Source organism: Taudactylus pleione, unplaced genomic scaffold, assembly GCF_031769625.1.
Source record: "Taudactylus pleione unplaced genomic scaffold, aTauple2 ptg000398l, whole genome shotgun sequence".
Taxonomy (NCBI): Eukaryota; Metazoa; Chordata; class Amphibia; order Anura; family Myobatrachidae; genus Taudactylus; species Taudactylus pleione.
Genome location: NW_028284800.1, coordinates 1,610,720 through 1,631,802, shown reverse-complemented (window position 1 = coordinate 1,631,802; position 21,083 = coordinate 1,610,720). Strand labels below are relative to the sequence as shown.

The following is a 21,083-nucleotide window of genomic DNA, read 5'->3' as shown; positions in this document are numbered from 1 at the left end:
GCGAGCCGGTAGTGGAATTGGCAGAGTGGGGAGGTAAAAGTAAAGCAGCATGAAAAAAGCGTACTCTAGCTTCAGCACTAAGGAAAGACTAAAGCTGAGAAAGGCAGGTGATTGGTAGACCAGGAGGAGATAGAGGAAGACTGCAAGTACACCCGGAGGTGTACAGAAAGGACGCAGAGGGTAAGTAAGTGCACCTGGGGGATACGGGACGCTGCCCCGCCAGACACTACTTACACACCTCACGTAGTGACACTTTTTTATAACTCGATTTAATCCACCACTGTGCAACAAGCATAAGACATCACCACATGCCCAATTAATTACATACTTTTATTTACCCAGGAACTATTCTATCTTTACTGGGCCAGGCACCCAAGCAAGAGACAAACCACCAGCACTTACAGGTACTCATCCAGTTTACAAATGATTAGCAATCAGTATATACTGTATACCCACGGATACACATCCATTGTTTTTACGCAGGAGCAGTGTGACTCCTAATAAACATAAACAGTAACGAACATACAGTGTGACTTTCATTTATATACACACAATCACAAGTTCATTTGAGCGCAGTACCCCCCTTCAGTCATATTATCAGTTATAAGGTTTGGGTCACCTTGAAGGTACCGCTGCTGAAAGAACACACTCCCCATTTATCTAGTCAGAGCACAGGTAGACATCACCAATAACAAATAGTTTAAGTGTCCACTGCATTTAACAAATGAGATACACTGCATGGCTTCTAACTTGGACAACATGTTCCCATGGGGGCTCTGTTTTCCAGTATCAAACACAACACTGTTGAAATGGAAATGAGTTAGAATTAATAATTTTTACACATTTGTGTTTTTTTTTTATCATTTCTTGTAAAGATACTGGTAAAAGATGCCCGTACTGTAGCTCTGTTACAATAGCATTCATTAATGCAGACATTTTATACAAGTTTTATAGCTAGGGATGGCCATCGACCATCAATGGGGTGCCCCAGTTGGTCAATGGTTTTGCCATTGATGGCATAGATCAGATGGTTCTCCGCCATTGATAGCAAAAGCACAGCTTGTAGGGTTTTTTTTTAGCTTGCGCAGAGAGCACAGATCTTAGCCCAGACCGCTTCCCTGATTGGCCCGCTGTACAGTAAAAGCTGAGTAGTCCATCGTTGAATGAAACCATCAGTGGATAACCCTCCAATGACCATCCATATTAACAAGGTTAGTGTATCTCATCATTGTAAGAGAAAAGAAATAAAACACAAATAAACACATAACACAGGGATGCAGAGCCTGAAACACTTCAGCATCAACTATAGCTGCATGGGAAGGGTAAAGCTGACGTAAGACTGTCCGTAGAAGGGTCAGGTGACGGGTCTCTCACATTCGCAGCCTCTGAATCAGTTTGTCACAGGTCACAGTTAGAAAAAACACCCAAATCCTCAAAAAAATGCAAAACTGGGCCGACAGCTCTGCACAAGTAGATTTATGTTCTTCCTGTACAAATAGGCACCTTTGTGTACATTTAGGCACATTACTACATATCACTAAACCGCATATGTACTGTAAATGTGCATTGTGCAGAATCATAAATTATTCTTACTGTCTTTAGAATGAAACCTAAGAGGAAGACAATAAGTTTAAAACCAGGAACTATAATCAAAGGCAAAACATTTTTAACATTTGAGGACAATCAATTACACTCAGAGGAGAGCTGCTACACAAGAATAGGAGGGAAATTTCATACAATCAGATGTGGTCACTAAGCACCATCTTTCACAGTCACTGTGCAACATACTACCACAGAAGGTAATAAGGAGGGGAATGCTATACTCATGATCACCAGACACCTCCTCCCTCACAGTCACTGTGCAACATACTACTGTACCACAGAAGGTAATAAGGAGGGGAATGCTATACTCATGATCACCAGACACCACCTCCCTCATAGTCACTGTGCAACATACTACCACAGAAGGTAATAAGGAGGGGAATGCTATACTCATGATCACCAGACACCTCCTCCCTCACAGTCACTGTGCAGCATACTACTGTACCACAGAAGGTAATAAGGAGGGGAATGCTATACTCATGATCACCAGACACCTCCTCCCTCACAGTCACTGTGCAGCATACTACTGTACCACAGAAGGTAATAAGGAGGGGAATGCTATACTCATGATCACCAGACACCTCCTCCCTCACAGTCACTGTGCAACATACTACTGTACCACAGAATGTAATAAGGAGGGGAATGCTATACTCAGTAAAAGAAAAATACTAGGGGTGAGCGGGTTCGGATTTCTGAAATCCGAACCCCCCCGAGCCCCCCGATCCGAGGCCGATCCGAGTCAGGCTCGACTTTTCCCGCCTGACTCGGATCTGAAATCGAGGCAAAACGTCATCATCCCGCCTTCCAGGTCTCGCGGGTTTTGAATTCTATATATGGTACCCGCGTCGGTGCTATTTTCTCACTCGGCTGTGGACAGTGAAGAGGGAGGATGGGAGTTAGGGCTGGCTGGGCTGTGTAGTGTAGTATAGTGTTGTGCTGTGCTGCTGTTGTCCATAGGGGCTGTGTCCATTCCTCCAAAGTCCATAGGGACTGGCTGTGTTGAGCAGTCAGTTGTCCATAGGGGCTGTGTCCACTCCAAAGTCCTGTGCAGTGTCCCAGTCCTAAAGAGGTGCTATAGTGTTGTCCAGGGGGTGCTCTGTCCATCAGGGGTGCTCCCCCCAAGTGCAAAAAAAATATTTTTTCTGTGTTTGTGAATTGTGTGCGCAGTAGCCGCACGTGCATCAACAAAGTAGTGCCAAGCGTGCGCCTGTGTCCCATAAGTAAAGGGCCGGCTGGTTTGTCTGTTAAAGGGTGCTGTAACCCCCAAAGGGCACTCCAAACAAAATAAAAAATATATATTTTTTTGTGTTTGTGAATTGTGTGCGCAGTAGCCGCACGTGCATCAACAAAGTAGCGCCAAGCGTACGCCTGTGTCATAGGTAAAGGGCCGGCTGACTTGACCATTAAAGGCTGCTGTAACCCCCAAACTGCACTCCAAACAAAATAAAAAAATATATTTTTTTGTGTTTGTGAATTGTGTGCGCAGTAGCAGCACGTGCATCAACAAAGTAGTGCCAAGCGTGCGCCTGTGTCATAAGTAAAGGGCCGGCTTGCTTGACCGTTAAAGGGTGCTGTAACCCCAAAGTGCACTCCAAACAAAATAAAAAAATATATTTTTTTGTGTTTGTGAATTGTGTGCGCAGTAGCCGCACGTGCATCAACAAAGTAGTGCCAAGCGTGCGCCTGTGTCATAAGTAAAGGGCCGGCTGGCTTGACCGTTAAAGGGTGCTGTAACCCCCAAAGTGCACTCCAAACACAATAAAAAAATATTTTCTGTGTTAGTGAATTGTGTGCACTGTGGCTGCACGTACATCAACAAAGGAGCAGCGCCAAGCGTGCGCCTGTGTCATAGGTAAAGGGCCGGCTGGCTTGACCGTTAAAGGGTACTGTAACCCCCAAAGTGCACTCCAAACAAAATAAAAAAATATTTTCTGTGTTTGTGAATTGTGTGCACTGTGGCTGCATGTGCATCAACAAAGGAGCAGCGCCAAGTGTGCGTCTGTCTGTTAAAGGGTGGTGTAACCCCCAAAGTGCATTCCAACAAAAATAAAACATTTTCTTGTTTGTGAATTGTCTGCACTGTACGTGCATCCTCAAAGCAGCAGCGCCAAGCGTGCGTCTCTCTGTTAAAGGGTGGTGTAACACCCAAAGTGCGCTCCACAAAGAACAAAAAATTCTTTTTTTTTTCTGTCTTTGTGAATTGTGTGGGCTGTAGCTGCATGTGCATCAACAAAGGAGCAGTGCCAAGTGTGCGCCTGTGTCCCATAAGTAAAGAGCCGGCTGGTTCATTTCTTAAAGGGTGGTGTAACCCACAAAGTGCACTAGTCTCCAACAAAAATAAAAAAATATTTTCTGTGTTTGTGTGCGCCTTAGCCGCACGTATATATCAATATAATATAAAAGGAGGACCAAACTTTCTCCGATAAAAATAAAATAGGGAAAGATCAAGAACCACTTCCTCCTAGTGCTGAAGCTGCTGCCACTAGTCATGACATAGACGATAACATGCCATCAACGTCGTCTGCCAAGGCCGATACCCAATGTCATAGTAGAGGGCACATACAATCCCAAATGACAAAGTTCAGGAAAATGACCTTGAAAAAAACATTTAAATCATCTGAAGAGAAACGTAAACTTGCCAATATGCCATTTACGACACGGAGTGGCAAGGAATGGCTATGGTCTTTCCCTATGTTCATGACTAGTTTTTCAGCTTCACATGACGATGGAAGCCCTCCTCCCGCTAAAAAAATCAAACGAGTTAAGCTGGCAAAAGCACAGCGAAGAACTGTGCATTCTAAGAAGATATCACAAATCCCGAAGGAGAGTCCAAGTGTGGTGGCGGTTGCGATGCCTGACCTTCTCAGCACTGGACAGGAAGAGGTGGCTCTTTCCACCATTTGCACGCCACCTGTAAGTGCTGAAAGGAGCACCCACAGTCCACTTGCTGATATGCAAATTGAAGATGTCACTATTGAAGTACAACAGGATGAGGATACTGGTGTAGCTGGTGCTGAGGAGGAAGTTGGCGAGGAGGATTCTGATGGTGATGTGGTTTGTTTAAATCAGGCTCCGGGGGAGACAGTTGTCCGTGGGATGAAAAAGCCCATCACGGTCATGCCTGGGCAGAAGACCAAACATTCCACCTCTTTGGTCTGGCAATATTTCTATCCAAATCCGGACAACAACTGTCTTGCCATATGTACCATATGTAAAGGTGGAATAAGTAGGGGTAGGGACGTTAACCACCTAGGAACATCCTCCCTTATGCAGCGCGTTCATAAAAAGTTACTGTCAAGTTCAGGAACTTTGGCTAAGACCGTAAGCAGTCCAGGGACACCTAAATCCTGTTGTCCTGTTGTATTCAAGCGCCTGCAAACCACACCGTCAACTCCCTCCTTAGTCAGGATCGGAAATAGTCCTGCAGGCCATGTCACTGGCATGACTGACTCTCCTATCCGGGATTCCTCCGGAGGATCCTGCATTGCTACACCTCCTGCTGCCGCTGCTGCTGCTGGGAGTCCATCATCCCAGAGAGGAAGTAGGAACACCACTACTTTTACTAAACAATTGACCCGCCAACAGTCGTTAGCGAGGAGGATGAAGTACGACAGCAGTCATCCTGAAGCAAAACGTATAACTGAGGCCTTGACTGCTAAGTTGGTGTTAGGCATGTATCCGGTATCCGCCATTGGTGCAGTGGGATTTAGACAATTGATGGAGGTAGTGTGTCCCCGGTTCCAAATCCCATCTAGATTCCACTTCACTAGGCAGGCGATACCGAGACTGTACAGAAACGTCAGAAAAAGTGTCCTCAGTGTCCTGAAAAATGCCATTGTACCCAATGTCCACTTAACCACGGACATGTGGACAAGTGAAACAGGGCAGACTAAGGACTATATGACTGTGACAGCCCACTGGGTAGATGTATCACCTTACGCAGCAACAACAGCAGCGTCACCAGTAGCAGCATCTCAGAAACGCCAGCTCGTTCCAAGGCAGGCTACGCTGTGTATCACCGGTTTCAATAAGAGGCACACCGCCGACAACCTCTTAGAGAAACTGAGGGAAATCATCGCCCAATGGCTTACCCCACTTAGACTCTCCTGGGGATTTGTGATATCTGACAACGCCACCAATATTGTGTGGGCATTACATCTGGGCAAATTCCAGCACGTCCCATGTTTTGCTCACACAATAACTTGGTGGTGCAGAGTTTTCTGAAAAGCGACAGGGGCATGCAGGAGACGCTTTGGGTGGCCCGAAAAATTTCCGGCCACTTTCGCCATTCAGCGACTGCATGCTGAACACTGGAGCGCCAGCAAACACTCTTGAACCTGCCCCGCCATCACCTGAAGCAATAGGTTGTGACGCGGTGGAACTCAACCCTCTATATGCTTCAGAGGATGGAGGAGCAGCAAAAGGCCATTCAAGCCTATACATCCACCTATGACATAGGCAAAGGAGGGGGTATGCACCTGACTCAAGCGCAGTGGAGAATGATTTCCGTGTTGTGCAAGATTCTCCAGCCCTTCGAACTTGCCACACGTGAAGTCAGTTCAGACACTGCCAGCTTGAGTCAGGTCATTCCCCTCATCAGGCTTTTGCAGAAGCAGCTGGAGAAAGTGAAAGGAGCTAAGATAGAGCGATTCCGCTCGGCATGTGGGACTCGTGGATGAAGCCCTTCATTCGCTTTGCCAGGATTCCAGGGTGGTCAATCTGTTGAAATCAGACCACTACATTTTGGCCACCGTGCTCGATCCTAGGTTTAAAGCCTATGTGGTGTCTTTCTTTCCGGCCGACAAAAGCCTGCAGAGGTGCAAAGACCTGCTGGTAAAAACACTGTCAGCTGAAGCGGAACGTGACACGTCAACAGCTCCTTCTTCATTTTCTCCCACAACTGGGGCTGCCAGGAAAAAACTTAGGTATCCTAAGCAACCTGCTGGCAGTGATGCAGGGCAGGCAGGACCAAGTTTGGACATCTGGTCCGGACTGAAGGACCTGGCAACAATTTCTGACATGTCTACTGTCACTGCATATGATACTGTCACCATTGACAGAATGGTGGAGGATTACATCGGTGACAGCATCCAAGTAGGCATGTCAGACAGTCCGTACCTGTACTGGCAGGAAAAAGAGGCAATTTGGAGGCCCCTGTACAAACTGGCTCTATTTTACCCGAGTTGCCCCCCCCCCTCCAGTGTGTACTGTGAAAGAGTGTTTAGTGCAGCCGGGAACCTTGTCAGCGAAAGGAGTAGGAGGTTGCTTCCATAAAATGTGGAGAAGATGATGATGTTCATAAAAATGAATTATCAACTCTTCCAGGGAGACCAGCCTCCAGAACGTACAGAGGGACCTGTGGTGGTGGATTCCAGCGGGGACGAGTTAATAGTCTGTGAGGATGAGGATGTACACAACACTGAAGAGGGTGAGGAATCGGTGGATGAGGAGGATGAGGACGACATCTTGCCTCCGTAGAGCCAGTTTGTGCAGGGACAGATTAATTGCCAGCTTGTTTTGTGGGGGCCCAAACGAACCAATCATTTCAGCCACAGTCGTGTGGCAGACCCTGGCGCTGAAATGATTGGTTTGTTAAAGTGTGCATGTCCTGTGTATCAGTGCTCGAAGTGTGCCGGTATACAACGGCATTTCGAGCAATTAAGATTTTTTATTTCCTTCTAATTTACAGGACAGAGGGCGGCGCGGGTCTCCGCCCATTTGGACAGTCCTCTAAGCCAGCCGCAGTGTGTATTTATGCGGCTTGGCTCAGTGAAAACTCTGGGCTGTCAGTCACCTGCAGCTGCCCGCCTAGTGAACCGTTCGTTGTCCCCAGCCGGAAGAGCCCAGCATGTTCCTCAGAGCCTGCCCGTGGCATGGATGCCGGGAGCCGTCCTCCTAGCTCCAATCCCCCGCCCACTTGCCCGGGTGTACTACTGCCGTCCGGCTGCCCTCCCGCATTGCCAGATGCCTGCCCCTGCTGGAAGGTCTCTGCAGCAGCATTACACGCTGCATATGCAGAGACCAGCATTGGCCACCTGTGTGCAGGGACGCCGTGAGGGAAGGGGGGAGCAGGTACTGTTTACCCGGGCCCGGCACCGCCCCCCCTCCCTCGGCCTGATCTTGCCCCCCCATGGCTTGCTGAGGGGTTCACACATTCCCTTCCCCAACGCACAGCACGGCGCTGAAAAATAATGTAATTTATGTATTTATAAAGCCTAAGGGGGCATTGCCACGCCTCCCGCGATTAGGCCACGCCCCCTCACGGCCCGAGTCTCAGCAGCACTGCCTGTGTGTGCCCATCCTCTGTCGGTTTCTGTGACAGCCTGGGTCAGTCATGAGTCAGAGCCTGACAGCCACTAATATTGGCTCCCGCGGTGAGGGGCATTGTAAGGTTGCTAAAGGAGCACCCCCCCTGAGTACAGCTGTTGGTATCACAGCACTTCTCCCTGCTTCACTCACTCTTCTGGATAGATTCCTCAGCAACCGGTGAGTAATAAAGGATTTCAATAGTGTGTCTGGCTACCCCCTGCTGTGTGCCTCACTACCCCCTGTTGTGTACCTCACTACCCCTGTTTTCCTCAGGGTTGGGTATGGGATGACAGCGCTTGAGATCCCAGTGGTCAAAGTCCCGATGCTAACATCCCTTCCCCTCTTCCTAACCCTCCCTCCTCAAGATCTAAACCTAACCTCCCATCCTAATGCTTAAACCTAACCTCCCCCTCTCTCCGCACCCTAAACCTAACCCACCCCCTAGTGCCTAACCCTCCCCATAACCCTGCTACTTACCTTCAGAATGACGGCAGTCGGAATGCTGATGCCGGGATCCTGACAGTTGTTGGGATTCCGGCGCTGGTATTCTAAGTGCTGGCATCCCCTTTGCTGGGATATTAATCGTATTCTGTGCCTCATTACCCATGTGTGACTCACCACCTCTGTGTGCCCCACAACCTTTTCCAATGTGTGTGGTTTTTTTTTCCCTGTATCCTATGTATTTTTTTATTTTCCTATTGGTGCTATTGGGGGCAATTTAATTATGTGCGATCTTGAATAGTGCCGGGAATTTGGTCCCAGAGCTATTCTATTGAATGCGCCATTAAACCTAACTAAAGGATTTATGCTTGCACTCTCCTGAGGGTTCGAGCAGAAATCCTACTAAAGTGCCATCCACAATGCTGTTTTTCAGCTTAGTGAGTAGCTGACAGCATTGCTACAGACACTTTAGTTTGAAAATGCCCATCAGTTAGCGAGACTAAACTTAAGGCACCAACTGGCATTTCCCGACTAAGTGCCGGGCGCGGGGGAAACAATTAAATTGCTCTAGGAACTATTTCCCAGCACTATTCACATCATGTTTAATTGAATTGCCCCCAATGTGGACGGTATGTGTTTTGTTTTGTTTTTTAATTTCTTCTTGCAAAACCTGTGGGGGAAATTCAATTCCACTGGGAGATGTTTAACGTAATGGACTCTCAACGGATTAATTATATTTATTCGGGCGTCTGGTCCATTACTTTTGAAGCACCCAGAAGCACTGGGTTTAGCCATGCATAACGGCTAAACCTGCCTAAATCCATGGTAACAGCATCCAAACTGCCGTTTCGGCATCCAAACTTGGAATTTTCACACATTTTTTCTCACCCTTTCAGGAGGCTGCGAGAAGCAATGTGTCACCCACAATAACCCACAATAATGCGTGGTCGAGTGAGCAGCATTTGATTTGATCCATTGGGCGCCTATTACCACCCAGAATAATTGAATCCCCCTGTATGTGTTTTATTTATTTCCTTTGTGGCCTATGGGCCTGATTCAGCAGCAAGTGCAACTGCATACACAGATCGAGCAATTGCCTTTGCGCATGTGTATAAGCTGCACTGTGTGTGCACTGCGATCGCAGAGTGAGTTTCAGGCTGTTAGTGTTTGCGGTTGGTGACGGGGGAGTGGTCAGAAAAACTTCAGGCGTGCCTGTCTGTTTGAATGCTGTTGCTTGGGTGTGTATAAATTAGCCACTGCGATTACATACGTAGCTTTACAGACCACTGCGTGTGACGAAAGTTGCAGTGTCAGCGGCAGGTCAGACCTGCTGTAATTGCTGCGTGAGTGGTTGATGTTCGTTGATGGTACAGATGTTTATGCAGAAGAACAACAGAAAACCGATTTGAGAAAGCTGTAGTGGGCGTATTTATGCTGGCTTAGCTTCAAGCATTAGCATGTTATCGCAGCTGCATTCTGTGCAAATTTGCAGCTGCGATTGCTGCTGAATTAGGCCCTATGTGTTTGTTTGTTTTCTGGACTGTGCCAGTGTGTATGTGATTTTTTTCTTTTGCAAAGCTCCTGTGATTTATTTCCTTGTTGGAGCCTATGGGACATATTAGTCGCGGGGGAAACTCTGCGGTTAATTGAATACCTATCTATGTGTTTGTTTTTATTCCTATATGTACCAATGTGTTTCATGCAAAGCTTTATGTCATTTATTTACTGTAGGAGCCTATGTGTTTGTTTTTTTTTCCTAAAGGTGCCAGTGTGTTTTTTTTTCCTAAAGGTGCCAGTGTGTGTTTTTTTTCCCTAAAGGTGCCAGTGTGTTTTTTTTTCCTAAAGGTGCCAGTGTGTGTTTTTTTTCCCTAAAGGTGCCAGTGTGTTTTTTTTAATTCTAAGCTTATGTGATTTATTTTTTTTATGTGTTTGTTTTTTTCCTATGTGTGCCATTGTGTTTGGGTTTTTTTTCATGCAAAGCTTTATGTGATTTATTTACTGTGGGAGCCTATGGGGCATATTCAATTAATTGGCGCGCTGGACGGGATTCATTTAGCGGGGATTCCACGCGCGGGTGTCCCTGAGACCCCGCGCGCGAGTCCCCGCTGTTTGATTTTACCTCGCACCTCATGTAGGTGCGAGGTAAAATCAGCGTGAGGCCGCCCTATTCGGCCTCGCGCGAGCAAGAATAACACACTGATGCCGCAGTTCTCGTGGAATCAGTGTGTTCTCGCGTGGAAGTCCTGTTTTTTGACGCGGGGAAAAAGCTATTCTATTGAATAGCTTAACCTCGCGCTGCGGGACTTTCACCCCTCAATTACTCGCGGGAGAAGTCCCGTGGGTAATTGAATATGCCCCTATGTGTCTGGTTTTTCTTATCCTATGGGTGCCAATGTGTTTTTGTATTTTTTTTTTCATGCAAAGCTTATGTGATTTATTTATTTTCTGCGACAGAGTCCTGTGTTTGTTTTTTTCCTATGAGTGCCAATGTGTGTGCATTTTTTTTTTAATGCAAAACGTGTCTTTCTTTTTTATTTTTAATTCTTCTTGCAAAACACATGAGGAAAATTAAATTCCACTGAGAGATGTTTAAAGTAATGTGCGCCCAATGGATAATTATATTTATTCGAGCGTCCATTACTTTTGAAGCACCCAGAAGCACTGGGTATAGCCACGCATATTGTCTAAACCAGAGTATCAGCATCCAAACTGCCGTTTCGGCATCCAAACTTGGACTTTTCACATGACACCTTGTTTTAGAGCACCACCCCTATTGACACAGCTACATCCCCATGATTCATTTGCCACACCCATTTTTTACTTGCATCTTCGGTGTACATATACACTGTATGCCCATACCCCCACTTCAAAATTCCCACTTCGACCACTGCTGTGTATACAACATAAGGGTGGGTGGGAGGGCCAAAGGACAATTCCATCTTGCACCTCATTTTTTTCTTTGCATTATGTACTGTTTGGGGCCTAGTTTTTCAAACTGCCATCCTGTCTGCCACTGCAGTGTCACTCCTAGATGGGCCACGTGTTTGTGCGCCCACTCGTGTCGCTTAGCATAGCCTTTTGGACATAAAAACACTATTGTGAGGTGTGAGGTGTTCAGAATAGACTGGAAATGAGTGGAAATTAAGGTTATTGAGGTTAATAATAGCATAGGAGCAGAAAAACCAACACATTCTGTGATTTTAGCTGTTTTTATTCTTTTTTTTTAAAATACAGATCCAAAACACAAAACCCAGAACCCAAAACACCGAAGGGTGGTTTTGGCAAAACCAATCCAGATCCAAAACACGAAGAAAGATCCAGATCCAAAACCAAAACACAAAACACGAAAAGTGGCCGCTGCACACCCCTAATGATCACCAGACACCTCCTCCCTCACAGTCACTGTGCAACATACTACTGTACCACAGAATGTAATAAGGAGGGGAATGCTATACTCATGATCACTAGACACCTCCTCCCTCACAGTCACTGTGCATCATACTACTGTACCACAGAAGGTAATAAGGAGGGGAATGCTATACTCATGATCACCAGACACCTCCCTCACAGTCACTGTGCATCATACTACTGTACCACAGAAGGTAATAAGGAGGGGAATGCTATACTCATGATCACCAGACACCTCCCTCACAGTCACTGTGCAACATACTACTGTACCACAGAAGGTAATAAGGAGGGGAATGCTATACTCATGATCACCAGACACCTCCCTCACAGTCACTGTGCAACATACTACTGTACCACAGAAGGTAATAAGGAGGGGAATGCTATACTCATGATCACCAGACACCTCCCTCACAGTCACTGTGCATCATACTACTGTACCACAGAAGGTAATAAGGAGGGGAATGCTATACTCATGATCACCAAACACCTCCTCCCTCACAGTCACTGTGCAACATACTACTGTACCACAGAAGGTAATAAGGAGGGGAATGCTATACTCATGATCACCAGACACCTCCTCCCTCACAGTCACTGTGCAACATACTACTGTACCACAGAAGGTAATAAGGAGGGGAATGCTATACTCATGATCACCAGACACCTCCCTCACAGTCACTGTGCATCATACTACTGTACCACAGAATGTAATAAGGAGGGGAATGCTATACTCATGATCACCAGACACCTCCCTCACAGTCACTGTGCATCATACTACTGTACCACAGAATGTAATAAGGAGGGGAATGCTATACTCATGATCACCAGACACCTCCTCCCTCACAGTCACTGTGCAACATACTACTGTACCACAGAATGTAATAAGGAGGGGAATGCTATACTCATGATCACCAGACACCTCCTCCCTCACAGTCACTGTGCAACATACTACTGTACCACAGAATGTAATAAGGAGGGGAATGCTATACTCATGATCACCAGACACCTCCTCCCTCACAGTCACTGTGCAACATACTACTGTACCACAGAATGTAATAAGGAGGGGAATGCTATACTCATGATCACCAGACACCTCCTCCCTCACAGTCACTGTGCAACATACTACTGTACCACAGAAGGTAATAAGGAGGGGAATGCTATACTCATGATCACCAGACACCTCCTCCCTCACAGTCACTGTGCAACATACTACTGTACCACACCTCCTCCCTCACAGTCACTGTGCAACATACTACTGTACCACAGAAGGTAATAAGGAGGGGAATGCTATACTCATGATCACCAGACACCTCCCTCACAGTCACTGTGCAACATACTACTGTACCACAGAATGCAATAAGGAGGGGAATGCTATACTCATGATCACCAGACACCTCCTCCCTCACAGTCACTGTATATAATATAAGAGTGACAGACTGGTGAAGGTGACGCACTGTGGGGAGAGCTGCAGCTTACCTTACCAAGGCCCTGGTCACACATAAACGGGGAGGCCATCATTAGTCTCAATGCACCCAGGTAGATTCCAGTGCTGCTTCCGCTCTCGCCTCTAAGTCCAAGAGAGAGACTCTCAAGATGATGATGATGATGTCATCATCTCGCGAGACCACAGTAGCTCCTCCGCAGAGGCGCCGGTGTCTGCGAGGAGGATAAAGAAGGATCATGATACAGTCCAGTCAGGGCCGGTGCTAGGGTGTTAAACGCCCCCATGCAAACTATAAATTTGTGCCGTCCCTCCTCATTCTTTATTAATGGACAGTGCTCGCTTCAAAATAAATCTGCTACATATTACACTGCACATAGTGCCCGATTCACATTACACCATACAGTAGTTTCATTTCTTCATGTTACAGCACACAGTAGTGCCCTTTATACACAATGCCCACATTAGTGGTGCCCCTTACACGGTGGCAGCAGCACAGGGCCGGCTTACCATATTGTGCCGGACATGATACATACACACACACTCACGTACACATGTTGCTCTTTATCAGACATGTAAATCTGATGTACATAACAGTTTGTATCCAGGGTTTTAGAATTTAATAAGTTGAAATTGTCAGTCATGGGACCACTATACTGCACACATGTCCTGTGTGCAGTTAGATGTGTGTAGGACATAATACATTTTCTGCAGCAGAATTACTGCTATAAAGCCACATTTGTTTTGGGTCAAAACTTTTTTGCAATAAACTTTCCCTGCAGAGTCTGCATTAGAAGTGGACATTACTGTATAGTCATCCCTTATACACAGGCATGGGAATCTGTATGAATCACTGCCGGACCTAACCCCGGCGGAAGAATTACAGATGCTGGAAGGCCGGCAGTTGAAGATCCCGACTCAGGTATCACCCCTAACTCTCCCCTCCCTTAGGGGTGCCTAACCCTATCCTCCCTCCTCCCTTCCCCTGCGGCTAAGTGCTCCCGTCGCCCAGCTTACAAACGTTCGGTATGCCAGGCGTCGGGATTTCGGCATGGGGCTGATGATAGACGTCGGTATTTAGACGCCTATCATTAGTCCCATGCCGGGATTTCACTGTCGGAAAGCCGGTGGTCAGCATTTTGACCGCCGGCTTCCTCACTACATCCCCAGGCATGTGCAGGGCAGAGGTTGTGTATATGTAGCTTGTTACATGAAATGTCCTATTTATTGCACACATATGTATACCCCATGCTCTTATGTTTCTGTACATACTCATTAATTATATGCAACCCCTGAATCTCCTGCTGTGGAACTAGAAGTCCCAGCATGCCATGCAAGTCTCCTGCTGGGGATTGTAGTTCTGCAACATATAGCTTATGTGGGTGACCACCTGCATTGTGCCTGGGGAGTGTAGGAAAGTTGGTCTTCACCCTGCAGGTGCCCCCCTCCACCTCCCCTCTCCCAAGGACCTCAGTCCTGTCCCCTTTACCTCTAAGCTGCCAGGTCCAAACTCCCCTGCTGCCCCAAACATCTACAGCTGGCACTGAGGTAGTGAGAGGAGGCCTCCTGCCACCTGCACCCACAGCAGACCCTGGATCCTCTATGCACAGTGAGTGCACACATTCACGAAGGCAGAAACAGTCCAACACATAAATGATCATCAGTCTCCCCCAGGGATCACCTGCCCTATATCCCTCATCTCATTGGTCAGCTGCCTACCATAAGCCCCGCCCAGAAGCTGATAGCTTAACCCTTGCTGCTCTGAAACAGCATCACCCTGTCATCTCCCTGCAGCCTGGGCTGGAAGTGAGAGGGTCGCAGTGTGCCGGGAGTAGGGGGGATAGTGGATACAGCAGGCAGATAATAGTCAGAGAGCATGTTACCAGGCTGCAGCACTGTCAATTGGCACCTCATCCTCTGCTTCCCCTAATCCCTGTCACAGCACAGTCAGCATATCGGGAACAGCGCAGCAGGGAGCAGAGTAGAGTAGGAAGGGGAAACAAGTGCAATGGTGTCGGTGGTGAAGAGCCGCTCAGAGGAGCGTGGAGAAGATAGAGGAGGGTGGATCCGGCCAGGAGGGGGAACAGCAAGGGGTGGGACTGGGTGAGGAGCCACTCTGGCTCAGCCTTGCTTCTCTGCAGCAGGCTTCCGCTGCCTGTCAGGCAGAGCGGCACCCGGCAGCAGCAAAATATGACTCAGCAGCAGCTGCAGGGAGAGCCTCCCAGCAGGGCAGGAACTGCAGAACGGGTAGCGCCATACTCATCCGATGGCTGGACTGGAAAGCCCTTCTCGCCCAGTCCTGCATGGCAGCCCAACAGCAGTGCAGCAGTGGCCCTAATGCTGCACAATTGTAGCAGCCCGGGGGGCAGATGGAACCCTGCCCCCCGGCCCAGTCCGCCACTGAGGGGAATGCTATACTCATGATCACCAGACACCTCCTCCCTCACAGTCACTGTGCGACATACTACTGTACCACAGAAGGTAATAAGGAGGGGAATGCTATACTCATGATCACCAGATACCTCCTCCCTCACAGTCACTGTGCGACATACTACTGTACCACAGAAGGAAATAAGGAGGGGAATGCTATACTCATGATCACCAGACACCACCTCCCTCACAGTCACTGTGCGACATACTACTGTACCACAGAAGGTAATAAGGAGGGGAATGCTATACTCATGATCACCAAACACCTCCTCCCTCACAGTCACTGTGCGACATACTACTGTACCACAGAAGGTAATAAGGAGGGGAATGCTATACTCATGATCACCTGACATCTCCTCCCTCACAGTCACTGTGCAACATACTACTGTACCACAGAATGTAATAAGGAGGGGAATGCTATACTCATGATCACCAGACACCTCCTCCCTCACAGTCACTGTGCAACATACTACTGTACCACAGAATGTAATAAGGAGGGGAATGCTATACGCATGATCACCAGACACCTCCTCCCTCACAGCCACTGTGCAACATACTACTGTAACCACAGAAGGTAATAAGGAGGGGAATGCTATAATAATGATCAACAGACACCTCCTCCCTCACAGCCACTGTGCAACATACTACTGTACCACAGAAGATAATAAGGAGGGGAATGCTATACTCATGATCACCAGACACCTCCCTCACAGTCACTGTGCATCATACTACTGTACCACAGAATGTAATAAGGAGGGGAATGCTATACTCATGATCACCAGACACCTCCCTCACAGTCACTGTGCATCATACTACTGTACCACAGAATGTAATAAGGAGGGGAATGCTATACTCATGATCACCAGACACCTCCTCCCTCACAGTCACTGTGCAACATACTACTGTACCACAGAATGTAATAAGGAGGGGAATGCTATACTCATGATCACCAGACACCTCCTCCCTCACAGTCACTGTGCGACATACTACTGTACCACAGAATGTAATAAGGAGGGGAATGCTATACTCATGATCACCAGACACCTCCTCCCTCACAGTCACTGTGCAACATCCTACTGTACCACAGAATGTAATAAGGAGGGGAATGCTATACTCATGATCACCAGACACCTCCTCCCTCACAGTCACTGTGCAACATACTACTGTACCACAGAAGGTAATAAGGAGGGGAATGCTATACTCATGATCACCAGACACCTCCTCCCTCACAGTCACTGTGCGACATACTACTGTACCACAGAAGGTAATAAGGAGGGGAATGCTATACTCATGATCACCAGACATCTCCTCCCTCACAGTCACTGTGCAGCATACTACTGTACCACAGAATGTAATAAGGAGGGGAATGCTATACTCATGATCACCAGACATCTCCTCCCTCACAGTCACTGTGCAACATACTACTGTACCACAGAATGTAAAAAGGAGGGGAATGCTATACTCATGATCACCAGACATCTCCTCCCTCACAGTCACTGTGCAACATACTACTGTACCACAGAAGGTAATAAGGAGGGGAATGCTATACTCATGATCACCAGACACCTCCTCCCTCACAGTCACATATACAACATACTACTGTACCACAGAATGTAATAAGGAGGGGAATGCTATACTCATGATCACCAGACACCTCCTCCCTCACAGCCACTGTGCAACATACTACTGTACCACAGAAGGTAATAAGGAGGGGAATGCTATACTCATGATCACCAGACACCTCCTCCCTCACTGTCACTGTGCAACATACTACTGTACCACAGAAGGTAATAAGGAGGGGAATGCTATACTCATGATCACCAGACACCTCCTCCCTCATAGTCACTGTGCAACATACTACCACAGAAGGTAATAAGGAGGGGAATGCTATACTCATGATCACCAGACACCTCCTCCCTCACAGTCACTGTGCAACATACTACTGTACCACAGAAGGTAATAAGGAGGGGAATGCTATACTCATGATCACCAGACACCTCCTCCCTCATAGTCACTGTGCAACATTCTACCACAGAAGGTAATAAGGAGCGGAATGCAATACTCATGATCACCAGACATCCCCTCCCTCACAGTCACTGTCCAACATACTACCACAGAATGTAATAAGGAGGGGAATGCTATACTCATGATCACCAGACACCTCCTCCCTCACAGTCACTGTGCAACATACTACTGTAACACAGAAGGTAAGAAGGTGGGGAATGCAATTCTCATGATCACCAGACATCTCCTCCCTCACAGTCACTGTCCAACATACTACCACAGAAGGTAATAAGGAGGGGAATGCTATACTCATGATCACCAGACACCTCCTCCCTTACAGTCACTGTGCAACATACTACTGTACCACAGAATATAATAAGGAGGGGAATGCTATACTCATGATCACCAGACACCTCCTCCCTTACAGTCATTGTGCAACATACTACTGTACCACAGAAGGTAATAAGGAGGGGAATGCTATACTCATGATCACCAAACACCTCCTCCTTCACAGTCACTGTGCAACATACTACCACAGAAGGTAATAAGGAGGGGAATGCTATACTCATGATCACCAGACACCTCCTCCCTCACAGTCACTGTGCAACATACTACTGTACCACAGAAGGTAATAAGGAGGGGAATGCTATACTCATGATCACCAGACACCTCCTCCCTCACAGTCACTGTGCAACATACTACCACAGAATGAAATAAGGAGGGGAATGCTATACTCATGATCACCAGACACCTCCTCCCTCACAGTCACTGTGCAACATACTACTGTACCACAGAAGGTAATAAGGAGGGGAATGCTATACTCATGATCACCAGACACCTCCTCCCTCACACTCACTGTGCGACATACTACTGTACCACAGAAGGTAATAAGGAGGGGAATGCTATACTCATGATCACCAGACACCTCCTCCCTCACAGTCACTGTGCGACATACTACTGTACCACAGAATGTAATAAGGAGGGGAATGCTATACGCATGATCACCAGACACCTCCTCCCTCACAGTCACTGTGCGACATACTACTGTACCACAGAAGGTAATAAGAAGGGGAATGCTATACTCATGATCACCAGACATCTCCTCCCTCACAGTCACTGTGCGACATACTACTGTACCACAGAAGGTAATAAGGAGGGGAATGCTATACTCATGATCACCAGACACCTCCTCCCTCACAGTCACTGTGCAACATACTACCACAGAAGGTAATAAGGAGCGGAATGCTATACTCATGATCACCAGACACCTCCTCCCTCACAGCCACTGTGCAACATACTACTGTACCACAGAAGGTAATAAGGAGGGGAATGCTATACTCATGATCACCAGACACCTCCTCCCTCACAGTCACTGTGCAACATACTACTGTACCACACAATGTAATAAGAAGGGGAATGCTATACTCATGATCACCAGACACCTCCTCCCTCACAGCCACTGTGCAACATACTACTGTACCACAGAAGGTAAAAAGGAGGGGAATGCTATACTCATGATCACCAGACATCCCCTCCCTCACAGTCACTGTCCAACATACTACCACAGAATGTAATAAGGAGGGGAATGCTATACTCATGATCACCAGACACCTCCTCCCTCACAGTCACTGTGCAACATACTACTGTACCACAGAAGGTAAGAAGGTGGGGAATGCAATTCTCATGATCACCAGACATCTCCTCCCTCACAGTCACTGTCCAACATACTACCACAGAAGGTAATAAGGAGGGGAATGCTATACTCATGATCACCAGACACCTCCTCCCTTACAGTCACTGTGCAACATACTACTGTACCACAGAATATAATAAGGAGGGGAATGCTATACTCATGATCACCAGACACCTCCTCCCTCACAGTCACTGTGCAACATACTACTGTACCACAGAAGATAATAAGGAGTGGAATGCTATATTCATGATCACCAGACACCTCCTCCCTCACAGTCACTGTGCGACATACTACTGTACCACAGAAGGAAATGAGGGGAATGCTTAACTCATGATCACCAGACACCACCTCCCTCACAGTCACTGTGCGACATACTACTGTACCACAGAAGGTAATAAGGAGGGGAATGCTATACTCATGATCACCAGACACCTCCTCCCTCACAGCCACTGTGCAACATACTACTGTACCACAGAAGGTAATAAGGAGGGGAATGCTATACTCATGACCAGACACCTCCTCCCTCACAGCCACTGTGCAACATACTACTGTACCACAGAAGATAATAAGGAGGGGAATGCTCTACTCATGATCACCAGACACCTCCTCCCTCACAGTCACTGTGCAACATACTACTGTACCACAGAATGTAATAAGGAGGGGAATGCTATACTCATGATCACCAGACACCTCCTCCCTCAAAGTCACTGTGCGACATACTACTGTACCACAGAATGTAATAAGGAGGGGAATGCTATACTCATGATCACCAGACACCTCCTCCCTCACAGTCACTGTGCGACATACTACTGTACCACAGAAGGTAATAAGGAGGGGAATGCTATACTCATGATCACCAGACACCTCCTCCCTCACAGTCACTGTGCGACATACTACTGTACCACAGAAGGTAATAAGGAGGGGAATGCTATACTCATGATCACCAGACACCTCCTCCCTCACAGTCACTGTGCGACATACTACTGTACCACAGAAGGTAATAAGGAGGGGAATGCTATACTCATGATCACCAGACATCTCCTCCCTCACAGTCACTGTGCAGCATACTACCACAGAAGGTAATAAGGAGGGGAATGCTATACTCATGATCACCAGACACCTCCTCCCTCACAGTCACTGTGCAACATACTACTGTACCACAGAAGGTAATAAGGAGGGGAATGCTATACTCATGATCACCAGACACCTCCTCCCTCATAGTCACTGTGCAACATACTACCACAGAAGGTAATAAGGAGCGGAATGCTATACTCATGATCACCAGACATCCCCTCCCTCACAGTCACTGTGCAACATACTACTGTACCACAGAAGATAATAAGGAGGGGAATGCTCTACTCATGATCACCAGACACCTCCTCCCTCACAGTCACTGTGCAACATACTACTGTACCACAGAATGTAATAAGGAGGGGAATGCTATACTCATGATCAACAGACACCTCCTCCCTCACAGTCACTGTGCGACATACTACTGTACCACAGAAGGTAATAAGAAGGGGAATGCTATACTCATGATCACCAGACACCTCCTCCCTCACAGTCACTGTGCAACATACTACTGTACCACAGAATGTAATAAGGAGGGGAATGCTATACTCATGATCACCAGACACCTCCTCCCTCAAAGTCACTGTGCGACATACTACTGTACCACAGAATGTAATAAGGAGGGGAATGCTATACTAATGATCACCAGACACCTCCTCCCTCACAGTCACTGTGCGACATACTACT

The 21,083-nt window shown here is 47.3% G+C and overlaps 1 protein-coding gene across 1 annotated transcript in view; it reads right to left on the bottom strand.

The window, feature by feature from the left end:
* Positions 1 to 21,083, bottom strand: part of LOC148506666 (solute carrier family 22 member 13-like) — a 128,754-nt gene that overhangs the window by 15,130 nt on the left and 92,541 nt on the right. The window lies entirely within an intron of this gene.